This window comes from Molossus molossus, unplaced genomic scaffold (genome assembly GCF_014108415.1).
Source record: "Molossus molossus isolate mMolMol1 unplaced genomic scaffold, mMolMol1.p scaffold_m16_p_4, whole genome shotgun sequence".
NCBI lineage: Eukaryota > Metazoa > Chordata > Mammalia > Chiroptera > Molossidae > Molossus > Molossus molossus.
This window is the reverse complement of record NW_023425377.1, coordinates 84531862-84549774: the sequence shown is the minus strand read 5'-3', so window position 1 is coordinate 84549774 and position 17913 is coordinate 84531862.

Below are 17913 nucleotides of genomic sequence, written 5' to 3'. Positions count from 1 at the left end.
GTTCTCTATCATCGATGTTTCTATCTCTCTCTCTAAAAATCAATAAAGAAAAAAATTTTTTTTAGTAAATAAATAAAATGTTCTGCTTTGTTACAGTGTTCTCAAGTGTTCTGATGGCTATTACTTTTATTATAAAAAAATAAACATTTTGAAAGCAAAATATCTTAATTTATTTCAGAGATTTTTTTTCATAAATCAGAAGAGTTTTTTCATTTACCAGAACAGTTATAAGAAAAGTTACATTGAGTTTTTTTTGTTTTTTATCCTCACCCGAGGACATTTTTCCATTTTTTGTACAGATAGAGTGGGAGGGAGAGAGAGAGAGAAACATCGATGTGAAAGGGACACATCGAGTGGCTGCCACCCTCACGACCAGCCAGGGCTGGGGACAAACTGCAACCGAGGTACGTGCCCCTAGCGGGAACCGAACCCGGGTCTCTCCTGACCGCAGACGGATGCTCTAACCGCTGAGCCAAACCGGCCAAGGCTACATTGAGTTTTGTTTGTTGAGGAGAGGATTAAATATTTCTGCCATTTATTTCTTCAATTATACCATTTTCACCCCTAGTACTTCCTTTTCTTTAGAATTTCCTAATCCTTTCTGAGCTTCACACTGAGAGGGCCTTCTTTTGTCCCCATTGCTTTGATTTTTCATTTTTGTGATTATGCTCTAGTTCTCCAACAAATTCTAACAATGTATGTTCTTTAGGATATACTGTAAGCATCATCTTTGGTATAACAAAGACCCAAAATACAGCAGTTTAAACAAAATAGAAGTTTATTTCTCTCTTATGTAACAATCTAGAAATAGGTAGTTCAACGCTAAGCATGACCATGTCTTTTCTTCCACAATGTCTCATACCGGATTGGCTCACATTAAGTATTCAGTGGTTACATATTTGGTTTAATTGGGCCAAAACTCTAACTGTGATTAGCAAAAGTCTCTTTTCCATTTGTTCAAGTTTTTACCTTGCCCCTTGGAAACAAGAATACTTAATACCCTATCCCAAAATAAAGCCTAGGTTTTTGTTAAGATGCAGATTAGGTTGCTTAACAGCATTACTGTATCTGAAACAAGCTAGTTTGAGTTTTTTCTCTTATATACTGGTCCAGAGGTAGGTGGTCCAGGACTGGTAGGACAGCACTACTGCCATCATCCATGATCCCCACGCCAGGACCTGCCACCACCTCGCATCATAGACCAGCAAAAAGCAGAAAGGAAAGGGATGTACATCTCAGCACTCCTAAGAGTGCATCCCAGAGGTAGCAAACGTCATTTCTACTAATTCTATTGATCTGATTAGAGACATGATGTGATCTAACCATTGGGAAGGTGAGAGACAAAGTTCTCTAGCTGGGCAACCACAAACCCAGCTAATACTTGGCAGTTGTGGTAATGAAGGAAGAAAGTGAGAATATGATTTACTGGACATCTCTGTCACAGTCCATTCTTCTGGCAACCCAAATATCCAAATATGCCCTTCTTCTGACATATAGAACACACCATATTCCAAAAGGAGAAAAGCCAAAGTTCCAAGCAGTTCAAAGTGCATGATCTGAAGATGATGCGTAGCCCTATATAAGTCTGGGTGTTACTGCATGATCCAGTGACCTATAAATTAAAAGATGAGGGGCCTGTTCCCCTTTCCCATACACCTGATGTACAACGGTGAAGTAGGACTATGAAAACTAATTTTCAAAAAGAATGGCAGTAGTCCCTGGTCCACAGTCTAACCAACTGTTGCAAAGGAGAACCTTCAAAGAATGCCCAGGTGGCGAAGCAAATTCTTTTTTTTTTTTTTTTTTTATCCTCACCCGAGGATATTTTTCCATTTTTTGTACAGATAGAGAGGGAGGGAGAGAGAGGAAGGGAGAGAGAGAGAGAAACATCGACGTGAAGGGACACATCGAGTGGCTGCCACCCGCACGACCAACCAGGGCCGGGGACAAACTGCAACCAAAGTACGTGCCCTTAGCAGGAACCGAACCCGGGTCTCTCCGGACCGCAGGCCGACGCTCTAACCGCTGAGCCAAACCAGCCAGGGCGAGGAGCAAATTCTTAAACCCCAGTTCCACTCTCTAGAAGGAACTCCCTTGTTGGTTGCATCTGAAGGTACTGGTTTTACCCACTGGGAGGTTCTTACCCATGATTCTCTATGATTCCATCAGAAGGATATACTGAAGAGCATGTCCTCCTGGGAGGCTGTGCGTCTTTTTGTGTCCAGTTTCTCACTGGTAAAGTTTTTCTTGTTTTTGTTTTTTATCCTCGCCCGAGGACATTTTTGCATTTATCTTCAGATAGAGCGGGAGGGAGAGAGGGGTGAAGAAAGAGAGAAACGTGGATGTGAGAGAGACACATCGACTGCTCACCACCCACATGACCCCAACCAGGGTGGGGACAAACTGCAACCGAGGTACGTGCCCTCAGCGAACCGAACCGGGGACTCTCTGGTCCACAGCCCGACGCTCTAACCACTGAGTAAAACCGGCCAGGGCTCTCACTTGTAAAGTTTTGAGAGACTGTGGGTTACTTCAGAGTCAAATAGACATAAGCATTTGCAAGCTAGGCTTATAAGTTTCTTTGTCAATTCAATTTTAAAAGATACTGAATTGTTTCTGGTCTATTCCTTTTACAATTCCTTGTACAAATAATCACAGCTAAAGATCTCAACTAGTCGTATTTCTTGTGTCTCACTACTCTTCATTTTTATTTACTAGGCCCTATGTTTGTCCCATATATCTTGTTTCTATTAACTTAATGGCAGTACCCTTGCAGCCAGAAAAAAAGAAAAGAAAAAAAAACAGTAGGTTTGGTTGGGAAAGCAATCCCCTTAATATGATCTTCACTGCATGTCATCTGGCAGACAACACTTTGCTAATAGCCCTTGAGAAGGGCTTTGGGTCACAGTTTTATCTTCTGCTATTGGGAGTATAATAGCTTTTGGCTTTATCAAAACTAGAAGGCCCTAAATAACCACTCTCAGTCAATTTGTATTGTAGACTGCAGGCAGAGAACTTCAATCTTAGCAGAGCTTTATTTTCTTCCATCACTGTTAACAAAATGGCTAGCTTTTACCTGGCTTCATCTTTCTCAAAGGACTTTGCTAAAGGAGGCAGGAAGCGGCTAATACTCTCTCACTGGTCAGACAACCATCTTTCTGATCATTTCCCTACAGCTACAGATCCAAAGATCATGTGTTTTGCCTTCCAAGGAATTAAACTGACAATTTTATCAAACGTTTTGTGGCGATGTAAAAAGGATCTCCAGCTTCCCAGCCTTTACTATCTGTGTCCTTGCTGTCTGCTGCCTGCCAGTTAAACCAAAGCCACATAGTTTAGGTTAATGTTATGGAGTCTACAGAAAAGCTACTAGACCTGACATGTTGGTTTCACAACATTGCAGGATGCAAGATCTATTGCACCTCACAGGTCTACCGCAAGAAATAAGAAAAAAATATTTTTTTAATGGAGTCCGAAGTAATGGAAAGAAGGAAATAATAAAGATCAGAACAGAAATAAAATAGAGGCCAAAGAGACAATAAGAAAAGATCAATGAACAAAAGCTGGTTCTTTGAAAAGATAAACAAAATAAACCTTTAGCTAGACTAACCAAGAAAAAAAGCAAGAGGGCTCAGAAACTAAAATCAGAAATAAAAGGGAGACGTTATAACTGATACAAAAATACAAAGGATCATAAGATAATACTGTAAACAACTGTATGCCAACAAACTGGACAACCTAGAAGAAATGGATACATTCTTAGAAAATACACTCTTCCAAGACCAGATAGTGAAGAAACAGAAAACCTGAAGAGACCAATTACTAGTAAGAAGATTGGATCAGTAATCAAAAATCTCCCAAAAACAAAATTCTAGGACCAAATGGCTTCACTGGTGAAGTCTTCCAAATATTCAAAGATTTCATACCTATCCTCAAACTCTTCCAAAAAACAAGAGGAAGGAATGCTTCCAAACACATTTTACAAGGTCAGCATTACCCTGATACTAGACAAGGACACCACACACAAAAAATTACAGGTCAATATTCTTAATGTACATAGAACCAAAATAGAGGACTGGCCTTAAAATGAACCTAAGACTAGACAGGGTAAAGGACATGACTTAAGAGATGAGAGAGAAGATCAAACATCCTTATCTCATTTCCCACCCTGGGATGAACTTGGTGATGGAATCTTAGAAACATTCCTGTGAACTGAGGGAGAATCTAAAGATTTGGGAGCTAGTATTTTACTTCTTGGGGCATATACTCGGACAGTGACCCACTGGAGAATAAAGAAATCAAGCTAGGCCCAACTGGTGTGACTCAGTGGCTGAGCATCGACTAATGCACCAAGAGGTCGCCAGTTCAATTCCCAGTCAGGGCACATGCCCAGGTTGTGGGCCCGATCCCCAGTGGGGGGCATGCAGGAGGCGGCCAATCGATGTTCTCGCTCATTGATGTTTTTATCTCTCTCTTCTCCCTTCCTCTCTCTCTCAAATCAAAAAAGAAAAAAAATATATTTTCTAAAAGAAAATCAAACTAGTAGATTGGACCAACATTTTTTAGTTAGTAAGAACTGGAAATTCAACCCTGCCTGACCTCTCCATTCGTCTTTTCCCTGCTAACAAAAGCATAGAACAGATCTATAAGGACAGGGTGTTAGCAACGTTTCCCCGGGGGAAATGGGCCACTAGTCCCTTTAGCTTTGAAGGGAGGGATAGTGCTCCCCATGGAGCAGATCATTCTAGACTCATGCATCTCCCTCTCCTCGTCCATCAGCCTTTTGCTTACATATACTAGAGAGGTTTGGCCATCCCTTAATAAACTCTCAATGAGCAATTAGACTCCAACTATTTGAATATCTCTCTTGACCATGAGGTACTTGATGGCTCTCTGCTCTAAAGGCTTTGGGTCCTTTTTGTCAACTCCAGGAAAATAGGTAAAATTCCCCTCAACATTCAGTTATATATATGTCATATTTATAGTCATAGGAAAAATAATGAAAGAAAATAACCCTTGCCCTGGCCGGTTTGGCTCAGCAGTTAGAGCATCAGTTCGCGGACCAAAGAATCACAGGTTCAATTCCGGTCTAAGGCACGTAACTTGGTTGCAGTTCGGTCCCCGGCCCTGGTTGGGGTAGTGCAGGAGGCAACCAATTGATGTGTTCCTCTCACATCAATATTTCTCTCTCTCTCTCTCTCTCCCCCCCCCCCTTTCCAACCCCCACCCACATCCCATTCTATCTGAAGATAAATGGAAAAATATCCTCTGGTGAGGATTTAAGAAAAAAGGAAGAAAACCCAAGTGTCAGTGGTGGTTTTCTCTCTGTAATGAAGCTGTGGTTCATTTTTACTTTATACTTTTCTATTTTAAAATTTCCTGGCCTGGCCCTGGCCGGTTTGGCTCAGCAGTAAGAGCATCGGCCTGCTGTCCAGAGAGACCTGGGTTCAGTTCCCTCTAAGGACACGTACCTTGGTTGCAGTTTGTCCCTGGCCCTGGTTGGGTCGTGTGGGTGGCAGCCACTCGATGTGTCCCTTTCATGTCGATGTTTCTCTCTCTCTCTTCCTTTCTCTTCCTCCCACTCTATCTGAACAAAAAATGGAAAAGTGTCCTCAGGTGAGGTTAAAAAAAAAAAATTCCTGGCCTGTACATGTATCACTTTTGTAATTAGAAAGTAAACAGTTTAACAAAAAAAAATGATTAGTGCAAAGATGAATTGCAGGGTAAAAAGAAAAAGTAAGTAAACTATCTTAATAACTAGTTCAACTTTTTTCTTTTAATCTCAAATACTGGGTTACCTCATTAAATTAGAGTTTTATCTGCCTTGGTTTATTCATAGGTAGCCTGCATAGAAAGATAAAATGTCTGCTGTATCAAAGGAAGAAAATGTTCCCTCTGCATCTTCAGAAGACATTAGTGGTTTTAAAAGTTAATTGTCCAATTTTAGGTTATGTTTGAAAATGGGCCAGTTCCCTATTTATTGAGTTTCTTTTATTAAATTCTCATTAGCCAATTAATATTTTAAAATTGCTAACCAATAGTTATAAGATGTGTTATGCACTTAGAAATCTTTGCTGAATTCCTTTATACCTATTCAACTTTTGTTCAAAAGTTTTAAAATGATTTGATATTAAATATTTCTGAATGGCCTTTTGATATGTTTTTTTTTAAACAGGCATTTTAAAATTATATTTTAATATATTTCTATAATATATATTTAAAAACAGGCATTGCAGACTGACATAATTTTTTTTAATGTTTTCAAATTACCGTTTATTTTTTCAGTGTTAGTTTGTATTAGTTTCAGGGGCACGGTATAGTGGTTAGACAATCATACTTTACAAAGTGTTCTCCTGATATTGCCAGTATTCACCTGGCACAATACATGGTTATGACAATATTACTGACTATATTCCTTAGGCTGTAATTTATATCCCATGACTATTCTGTAACGACCAATTTGGATTTCTTAATCCCTTCACCTTTTCACCCAGTCTCCCAATTCCCCTCCCCTCTGGCAACTATGAGTTTGTTTCTATTTTGTTTGTTCATTTATTTTCTTTAGATTCCACCTAAAAGTGAAATCATATGGTATTTGTCTTTCCCTGACTGACTTATTGCACTTACATAATACCATCTAGGTCCATCCATGCTGTTCCAAATGGTAAGACTTCATTCTTTTATATGGCCAAGTAATATTCCATTGTATATATGTACCACCACTTTTTTTATCCACTCATCTATTGATGGGCACTTGGGTTGCTTCCATAGCTTGGCGATTGCAAGTAATGCTGCAATGAACATAGGGGTGCATACATTCTTTCAAATTAGTGTTTTGGGTTTCTTTGGATCTATACTCACTGGGTCATAAGTAGGTCCTTTTTTTTTACCTTTTTTAAAAATATTTTTTAATTGCTTTTTTTTTTTCGAGAGAGAGAGAGGAAGGGAAAGAGAAATATCAATGTGAGAGAGAAACATCCATTAGCTGCCTTCTGCACGCCCCCTACTGGGGATTGAGCCAGCAACCCTGGCATGTGCCCTGACCAGGAATCTAACCAGGACCTCTCAGTCCATGGGACAGTGCTCAATCCACTGAACCACACTGGCTGGGAAAGGTAATTCCATTTTTAATTTTTTGAGCAACCTCCATCTATACTGTTTACCACAGTGCTGATATAATTTTTTAATAGTCTAGAAAGGTTTAAAAAGTTTACTATCTTAATGTTAGTGTAAATAGAAATTAGAAATTCAAATTTATGACTCTGTGTTTGAGCTATACTTCCTAGTGCCTACCCCCATAGCATATTTTTCAAATAAATAAGTGTGATTGTCTTCAACTAGGTTTAGATTTCATTCTTGACATTCCAAAATTATAAATACATATGTGCTTGTTTTAAAAACTTCACATAGTACAGAGCATCTAGAATATAAAATAAAAAGGCCCAATATATATATATATATATATATATTCCACCAATGATGTATATCCTCTCAGATCTTTTTATATAGAGAATTATTTTTAAATTACCTCATTAAAATGTTTTCATCTAACCATTTCAACTATGGTTTTCTTGTACAAAGACCATATAACATACATTTAGATTTATAAATACTACAGATTTTTGCTTTGTTTTGATTTGTCATCTACCTATTCTGCCTGCAAATAATATGCAAAAGTTTTCTAGGTCACAGTTACATTTCCACCAGCATTTCTCCTTGAAACAGTAACCAGCATTAGTACACACAAAGAAAAAAAATCCATCCTCACGTCCGACCTGCCATGCAGTTTCCTTGTGTAGTAAGCTGTGCTTCGTGAGGCATAGGCTTCAGTAATCCTCTCATAAGATTTAATTGGGACTTAGGCACTCAATAAATATTTGTGGAATTGAATTGAATTTCATTAATTATTCTGTAATTATTAAAGCCCATCGACACTGGAGGGATGATACACAGTTTCGCTTTTCATGTTGACAGTTGCAAAACCTCTACAAACCCATTCCTGAAATACTGGTAAGTGGGTTTCTGGTAAGTTGGTTATTTGGGGTTCACTACAGAGAGCCTTTTAATCTCCCTCTAATCATGCTTTTTCTGGTCCCAGATTTCTAAACTGAAATCTCCATTGGAAATAAATTCATTTCCTTAAGCCATCTGGTGGCTCTCACTTGTAACTACAACATCAACGAATGGCCCAACAGAATTACCCCCCAGGCCTCAGCACACACAAGGGCTGTCATTTTCTTCCTGTGTCTCTTACAGGATGTGTTACAATGAAGGGAAAACCTAAGTATTGTGTAGATGTTAAAAATCCAAGAGACATCTTCATAACTCTAACCTGACTCTATCCTCAGAACCACTTTGATATTAAGAGCAATATAGTAAAGGTGATGGAGTAAGAGAAGCTATATTATTTTATAATAATTATACACTAAAACAAGCTTTATTGAGCACCAACTATGTGCCCAACAGTGTGCCTAAGCTCTAAAAACCAATGCAAGAGACTCACGTTCTCGGAACACAGGCAAAGCAGTATGTGAACAAATACAGCATAGTAAGGGTTATCACAGACACACTGAGGTGGAAATGAGGAAAACCCAGACTGGGGCTCCTTTATCCCACACTGAACACCATGGAATAAGTGCTGTTCCCTCCAAGAATATTCAAAATACCACAAAATAAAATCCAAAAACAATTTTTGGAATTGGCTCAAAATAATGATTAACAAAAGAATGGAGTTGTAAATGTACTGGGTAACTTCGCATCTTACCTTCTACAAAAGCCACAAATACTCATATTTTTGTGTAATGCATAACCATAACCCTCAAATCTATCCCCAAGTTAGATCTCAACAGGGGACCCAGTGACCCCATGGTCAGTAGATAAGCATTTAACTTAGCCAAACCACCTCTACCCTCAGCTTTTGGAGGAGGTAGAACAGCAAAGAGGAGGCAGAGCCTGCTTGCCAGGCTGCAAGTCTGTCCCCTCTGGCTGTCTCATTACCCCTGAAGAACAAGGTGTTATTGGAGTACGTTCTGCCTTGGGTCAGAGAATGTTCCTGAGAGGCTGAGAACATATGAGTTTAATGTCAAAAAGTGGATGAGAATTCACCAGATAATCAGGGGCAAGGAAGGTCATTCCCTTTGATGGGGACATGTGCAGCAGTGCAAAGTATTCAAATGCAAGGCATATTTGGGGAGCTGCAGGTAATTCAGTACGACCAGAAAGGACGTTGCAAACAGGGAGTGGTGAAAGCTGCAGCTGGGAAGCCAACAAGTGCCCACTCTCAAGGGTGGCACATGGCATGTTCAGATGGGCCTTTTGCCCTAATGATAATGGGGCCACTGAAGGACTCTAAATAGGGCAGTGATATAATCATTTGCATTTGGGGGAGGTCATCCTGGAAGCAAATTGATATTGGGTCGAAAGAACATACAGCAAGAATAAGAAGGCCAGTTAGGTGGCTGTTAGTATATTCCAGGCAAGACTTTATGGGGGTTTCCAGATGAAGTCAGTGGCAATAAAGATGGATGTGAGGACGGACTGGAGAAATATTTAGCAGATAGAATCAACAGGCCTTTGTGACCTGGATGTAAGAGATTAGATGTATAGAGGAGTTTAGGATGATTCCCAGATTTCTGGCTTTTAGGCTGGTGTTCCATAGGAGCAGAATGTACAGGTCTGAAACACAATGAAATAGCAGGGCTGGAGATATCGATTTGCAACTGATCAGCATCATTGCTATGGGAAAGGACTAGATTATTCCTCACCAAGATGTTACAATACCCACACTCGAAAGAGATGTGTTGAATAAATGTCATAAGAATAAATATGTATTCTTACATATCTGAGAATAGACAGTTAATGTGGCAGGCTGCCTAGGAAAAAGCCTAGTGTTTTCTTTTTTTTTTTTATCCTCACCCGAGGATATTTTTTGTACAGATAGAGTGGGAGGGAGAGAGAGGAAGGGAGAGAGAGAGAGAGAAACATCGATGTGAAGGGACACATCGAGTGGCTGCCACCCGCACGACCAACCAGGGCCGGGGACAAACTGCAACCGAAGTACATGCCCTTAGCGGGAACCAAACCCGGGTCCCTCCGGACCGCAGGCCGACGCTCTAACCGCTGAGCCAAACCGGCCAGGGCAAGCCTAGTGTTTTCTGAACAGTGCTAGGAAATGAGGTTGGGGTAGGGTGGGATGGGCGACCCAGGAGAAGGTAGAGATATGGTTTCATGAAGATGTTATGGGTAGTTCTAAAAATAAGTGTTTCCACCAATTAATGTCTAGGTACATTAATGTCCTATAACTGAAGTCATAGAGCTGAGTCATTCTTATCCAGGGCAAGCGGTCACTCCTCATCTTCAGTCTTGATTGGAGCGATGAACCCTGGACCCAACCAGCACTAGAGGCTAGAAAGTGAAGAGGGATGACTGAGCCTGCCTTTATGTAGCTATGAAAACTGCACCTGTCTTTGCCAGGCTCTCTCAGACTGGATGGAAATTCCAATCAAGTTCACTCTGGGGAAATAGCAACATTATTCATCTATTGAAACTTTAAATTAAAAAGCTCCCTAATTCTTTAGGGAAAGGAATTGTTTCTTCTTCCATCAATAAGTCAATTTTTTCCCTCTCATCTTCCATCCTATTATATGTCAGAAGAAATTCATTCCAGTTAATATGAAAATGAGAAGCCAGAAATTACGAAGGATGCTTATGGACGCAGTTCCGGTGGTTCAATAAGTTTGTCTTTTTCGAAATTTATCTTTACTGTTGAAAGTATTACAGATGTCCCTCCTTTTGTCCCCCATTGACCCCCTCCCCCCAAGCCTTCACCACACTATTGTCTGTGTCCATGGGTTATACATATACGCATAGAAGTTCTTTGGTTAATCTCTTCCTCCCCACCCCCCTTCCGTCTGAGGTTCATCAGTCTGTTCCATGCTTCTATGTCTTTTAATCTAAGTATCAATAATACACTTATTTTTCTGTCATTTAAATGCTCTCAGTATCTATCTGCTCTTGGAGCCAATCAGAACATTCTAGCATTATAAGTAGTACACTAATTTAGGGAACATACTGAACCCTCTTTACTAATATTAAAAGTTCCATGTCACTTTCAGGCAATCGATGGGGATATCCTAAAGAAAACCATGATGTCCACAAATGGATATAATTGTAATGAATTTGATCCTTGTGGGAAAAAAACCCTCAGCCCAACCAGAATAGGTTGTTTTCCCTTATTGAAATGTTCAAAACATAGATATTTATTTCACTAAACTTCTGCTCAAACATTCATTGTTGTCTTTAACAAACCCTAGGTAATCAGATAAACAAAAAATAGAGATTTCTCAGTGAGACCAAGCACTTTCTCTAAAATGTTTTGACTTCTAATGAGGGAAGTATTCCTTTGTTAATGTTCTTTTTCCAAACTATTTTGGTTCTTCTTCCTATTATTTTTGTTGATAGATTTTTGAATGAGTCTTTCAATCTCCCCAAAATATCCTTCAGGGCTTTGGCTAGAACTTTTGTTTTTTTACCTACGTCATAAACCAGAGAACACAGACATCTTTAATCTTTCCATCCATGCTTTCATAGGTCTCTGTATTTATTTGTCTTTTCTTTTCTGCGTCTCTGCATTTATTTGTCTTTTATTTTTTCACCTCAGTGAAGTTTAGCGTTTTCTGTAAGTACATCTACCTACTTATTTCTTAAGTTCATTTATTATTATTGTATAATAGCTTACTATACTTATAATGTGCCCCAAAGTGCAAGCCAGAGTATCATATTTATCAGGACACCTAGGAACTGAAATATTTCTATTATGCTATCTTAAGAAATCAAAGAAAATAGAGGGAAAGCAGTAGTCATTTTTTGTTATGAAGAAACCATTCATCTTATAAGTTATATTTTGATTGCTTTATGGAAATAATTACAAAATCACAGTGTGACTGCAGCAAGTGTGGTTTTTTGAGGAGCACGGCCTGTCAGATCACTCTCATTTCCTCCCAGAGCAGGGCAGGCAAAGCTCTATATGTGAAATATCTGGATTTCAGGAAGTCTTTGTTCTAACAAATATGATTCTGCCACAAATATATAGTAAACATAGTTGGAAGCTGGCTACTTTGTTGGAGCAGTTGCACTTGAAAGAGGCTATTTTTTTTATTTAAAACTTTTTATTTATTTATTTTTCAATTAACAGTTGATATTCAGCCCTGGCTGGTTTGGCTCAGCGGTTAGAGCGTCGGCCTGCGGTCCTGAGAGACCAGGGTTCGGTTCCCGCTAAGGGCGCGTACGTCGGTTGCAGTTTGTCCCCGGCCCTGGTCGGTTGTGCGGGTGGCAGCCACTCGATGTGTCCCTTTCACATCGATGTTTCTCTCTCTCTCTCTGTTCCTCTCTCTCCCTCCCACTCTACCTGAGCAAAAAATGGAAAAATGTCCTCGGGTGAGGATAAAAAAAAAAAAAAAAAAAAACAGTTGATATTCAATATTATTTTATATTAGTTTCAGGTGTAGTGCATAGTGGTTAGACATGTATATACTTTACAAAGTGTTCCCCCTGATGATAATTCTAGTACTCACCTGACTCCATACATAGTTATGACAATATTGTTGGCCATAGTCCCTGTGTTGTACTTGACATCCAAAAGGAGGCTTTTTTTTTTTAACTCTCTATTTATTAAATTAAAAGACATCCAGCCATATGGCAAACACACATTATTCTTATAGGAGAACTCAAATAGCTTCTTCAGAGTTTCTATTGGTTACTGACAAAAAATAGTTTGATTCCCTCAGTCTATTTGCTTGGAAAACATTCCAATGCCTAGATTCCCAATGTACAACTCTGGGTGTTAGACAATATGAAAACCTCGGCTTGAGAACAAAGAGAGGACCACACTGTATGATTCTGTGAGTTCTGTTTCTATCCTCACCAGTTTATTTAGCCTCTTATTAACCCATGGAAGCCAGAGTGCAAAGGAGATATGGTGGCGGTAGGAGTAGAGGTGGGGGGGGGGGGTGTTCGCGAACAAGCATTAAGACCTTCACAGCATACTAATCCCTCTTCTAGTTTTAAAGGTTTAAGAAATAGCTGTGGTAGAAAGCAGCAGAACCTGATGGAGATGTAAAGCAACCAGAGCACTCATACATTGCTGGTGGAGATATAAAATGGTCCAGCTGCTCAGGACAGCAGAGCAGAACGTTAAACCACCCACGCACGGGGGCCTCAGCGCGGGGCCCAGTGCATCTGCACACACTGCATACCTGTGAAGTCAGCCCTGTATTTACCCAACAGAAATGAAAACATACCCACACGATGAATGTACTTGAATGTATATATCTACACTACACATGGTAATCCCCAACTGGAAACAACCCAAATATTTATCAACTGAGAAATGGATTAAATGCATTGTGATACCATCCATAAAATGGTCAATTAATTAGCAATAAAAAGGAGCCAAATATTAAATCATGGACGAGTCTCAGAAACTTTCAACTAAATAAGCTGAGACACAGATTAAATGTTGTATGATACTAATTATATGAAGTTCTGGAAAAGGCAAACTATTGTGACAGAAAGCGGATCATGGTTGCCTTTGGCCAGAGATTGAAAAGGGCGCTTGACTGCAAAGGGGAAGGAGGAAATCTTTTGGGGTGATAAAAATGCTCTATATCTTGGGAGAATGTTATTGTATGAAAATTATATTTCAGTGAACTTAGGGAAAAAAATTGAATAGCAACAGTAAGTATATGTAAAGTACAAGTCATTTTAACCCAGAACATGTCATACATAACTATTGTGCTATATGGGTGTTCTGTTGTAACTCGAATGATAATCACATAAATGGCATGAGTAGGGTTATTTTTCCAGTCAAATCCAGTCACATTTTTTAAATTGTGGTCTCCTTACTTAACTACAACTTCAGCCAGCATCGATGCTGAAAACTTTTTCTCATAGAAGTTTCAGGATTTGACTCCCACATGGTGTGGTCTCCTGGTTTCTAGAATCTGATGGTCTTTCCACACCTCCCTTGCCCCTCCCTTACCTGAGATGTCCATAAGTACCTGCTCCATGCTTCCTGTTCATGGTGTCCTGAATGGTATGGGCCTTGGGACAGCAGAAACTTGGGACCAGTCAGCTGTGTGGGTGGCCTCCCCAGAAACTGAGAGCATTCTTACCCAGCTTCTGTAGCATGGGGTGGGAGAGAGCATCTCCAGAAAGACTCTGAATCAGAATCCAGAGATGGTGAGGGTCTGCTCTCTTACAAAGACAGCAGGGACTTGAACTAGGGAGGCTTTAGAAGGAGAAAGCTCCCCAGCCAGCCTAAGCCCAAGCAAGATGGCACCAGGTCCTACAGCCATAGCACTTGCTCTCCCCACCAGGAGGTATCTCATCTCCAGACCACCAAAGCTGCAGCAACTCATAGCCTCTATCCAAAGGATCAGGCATGGATGGAGACCATCCTGCTTCACCAAATGCTAGCTATCCAGTAGGTTTGAGTCAGGTGGAAATTCAGGTCTTTTCAATCATCCAAGTGTGATTTTAGAAATAATGGCAAATCTCTTGAGTTAAAATAAATGATGTTCCTGCCCGCTTGGATTCTTTAAATTACTTTTTAAATTTAAGAGGATGCACACTGAGTTAGAAGGTTTTACTTTCAAATGTCTAGAACAGATAATAAATGAACTCCCAAGCAGGGAGCTCTGCAAATGTGGGCAGAGTACCTGTGTGCACACAGAGGCTGGAGAAGGGGCTATGAAAATTAATAAATGGAAGCATTCTTTTTCAATTTCTATTTTATTTTTAAATTTTTCAATTACAGTTACATTCAGTATTGTTTTATATTAATTTTAGGTGTGCAGCACAGTGGGTAGACAATCATATATACTTTACAAACTGGTCCTCCTGATATTTTCAGTACCAACCTGGTACCATACATAATTATTACAATATTATTGACTATATTCTCTATGCTGTACTTTACATCCCTGTGACTATTTTGTAACTACCAATCCATACTCAATTCCTTCTCCTTTTTCACCCAGTCCCCCAACTCCCCTCCCCTCTGGCAATCACCAGTCTGTTCTCTGCAACTGTGAGTCTGTTTCTATTTTGTTTGTTTGTTTGTTTTCCTCTTTAGATTCATATAAAAGTGAAATAATATGTAATTGTCTTTCTCTGTCTGACTTATTTTACTTAGCACAATACCCTCTAGATCCATCCATGCTGTCACAAATAGTAAGATTTCTTTCTTTTTTTATGGCCAAATAATATTGCATTGTGTGTATGTACCATGTCTTCTTTATCCATTTGTCTATTGCTGGACACTTGGGTTGCTTCCAAATCTTGATTATTGTAAATAATGCAGCAATGAATATAGGGGTGTATATGTTCTTTTGAATTATTGTTTGGGGTTTCTTCAGATATATGCTTAAAAGTGGAATGGCTAGGTCATAAGGCACTTCCATTCCTAATTGTTTGAGGACCCTCCATACTGTTTTGTTGTTGTTGTTGTTGTTGTTGTTGTTAATCCTCACCCAAGGATATTTTTTCATTGATTTTTAGAGACAGTGGAAGGGAGTGAGGAAGAGAGAGAGAGAAACATTGATGTGCTCTCACATTGATTGGTTGCCTCCTGCACAACCCCAACTAGGGCTGACCCTGACCAGGGCTGGGAATTAAACCTACAACCCAGTGTGAGTCTACAAGCCGATGTTCTAACTGCTGAGCCAAACTAGCCAGGGCCATACTGCTTTTTATAGTGGCTGCACTAATCTGCATTCCCACCAACAGTGCATGAGAGTTCCCTTTTGTCCACATTATCATCAACATTTGTTTTTTGTAGATTTATTGGTGATAGCCACCTCATTTATTTTTCTTTATTGATTTTAGAGAGAGAAGAAGGGAGAGGGAGAGAAAGACAGAAGCATAGATGAGAGAGAACATCTATAGGCCGCTTCCTGCATGCCCCACACTGGGAACTTGGCCCACAACCTGGACATGTGCCCTGACCGGGAACCAAACTGGTTACCTCCTGGTGCATGGGTCGACTCTCAACCACTGAGCCACACCAACCAGGCTATTTATTTTTTAATTTTAATTTTAATTTTATTTATTTTTTTTATTCTTACTTGAGGGTATTTTTCCATTTTTTGTTCAGATGGGGAGAGAGAGAGAGAGAGAGAGAGAGAGAGAAAACATCGATGTGAAAGGGACACATCGAGTGGCTGCCACCCACATGACCCAACCAGGGCCAGGAAAAACTACAACTGAGGTACGTGTCCTTAGCAGAAACTGAACCCAGGTCTCTCTGGACCACGGGCCAACACTCTAATCTCTGAGCCACACCGGCCAGAGCTTAAGTTTTATTTTTATTTTTTTATTTTATTTTTGTTACAGATGTTTCTCCTTTTTACCCCATTGACACCCTCTTCCCCATCCCCCCCACCTCATCCCCAGCTTTGTTATCCATGTCCATTGGTTATGCGTACAAGCATATAAGTTCTATGGTTTATCTCTTCCCTCTCCCCACAACCACCTCTTCTGAGGGTTGTCAGTCTGTACCTTACTTCCACGTCTCTAGATCTACCCTATTCCTCAAACTGTTATGTTCATTATATTCCATGAATAAGTGAAATCATGTGGTATTTGTCTTTTTCTGCTTGGCTTGTTTCACTTAGGATAATATATAGAGTGCTCATACAACTCAACAAAAGGAAAACAAAGAACCCAATTAAAAAATGGGCAAAGGAGCTGAATAGACACCTCTCCAAACAGGACGTACAAATGGCCAAGAGACATATGAAGAAATGCTCAACATCACTAATCATCAGAGAGATGCAAATTAATAAAACAATGAGGTATCACCTCACACCTGTCAGAATGACCGCCATCGACAAATCATCATACAACAAGTGTTGGCGAGCGTGTGGAGAAAAGGGGACTCTAGTGCACTGCTGGTGGGAATGCAGACTGGTGCAGCCACTATGGAAAACAATATGATGTTACCTCAAAAAATTAAAAGTTGAACTTCCATTTGACCCAGTGATCCCACTTCTAGGAATATACCTTAAGAAGCCTGAAACACCAATTAGAAAGAATATATGTACCCCCATGTTCATAGCAGCACTATTTACAATAGCTAATATCTAGAAACAGCCCAAGTGTCCATCAGTAGACGAATGGATAAAAAAGCGGTGGTACATATACACAATGGAGTACTATGCAGCTGTAAGGAAGAAAGATCTCTTATCCTTTGAGACGACATGGAGGGACCTGGAAACTATTATCCTAAGTGAAACAAGCCAAGCAGAAAAAGACAAATACCACATGATCTCACTTATATATGGAATATAATGAATATAACAGTCTGAGAAATAGGGTAGACCCAGAAACACTAAAGTAGGGTACGAACTGACAACCCTCAGAAGAGGGGATGGTAGGGAGTGGGAAGAGATAAACCACAGAACTTATATGCATGTATGCATAACCAATGGACATGTACTACAAAGCTGGGGACGGGGCGGGGGTGGGGGGTGGGGAGGAGAGTGTCAATGGGGTAAAAAAGGAGAAACATCTGTAACAAAAATAAAATTAAAATAATTAAGCAAATAAAAATAAAAATAAAATAAAATAAAATGATCTGTTTGTGCTTCTCTAGTCCTCCAAAACTGAGGACCTTGTTGCGAGGGTGGTCTTATTTATTTCTGAACCCTCAATACCCAGTGCCTGGCACATAATAGGATTCCTGTGCAACCGCTGAATGGAACAGACCTGGCTATTTTAAAATTTAGCTACAGGTTTAAGAAAATGTCTGGATAATCCTTAGCATTTATTTTCTCCATCAGAGCAACATGGCATCTCAAAGATTTTGCATGTACATTGTGTGTTTTATAGGCACACTATACTCAAAGAGAGGCT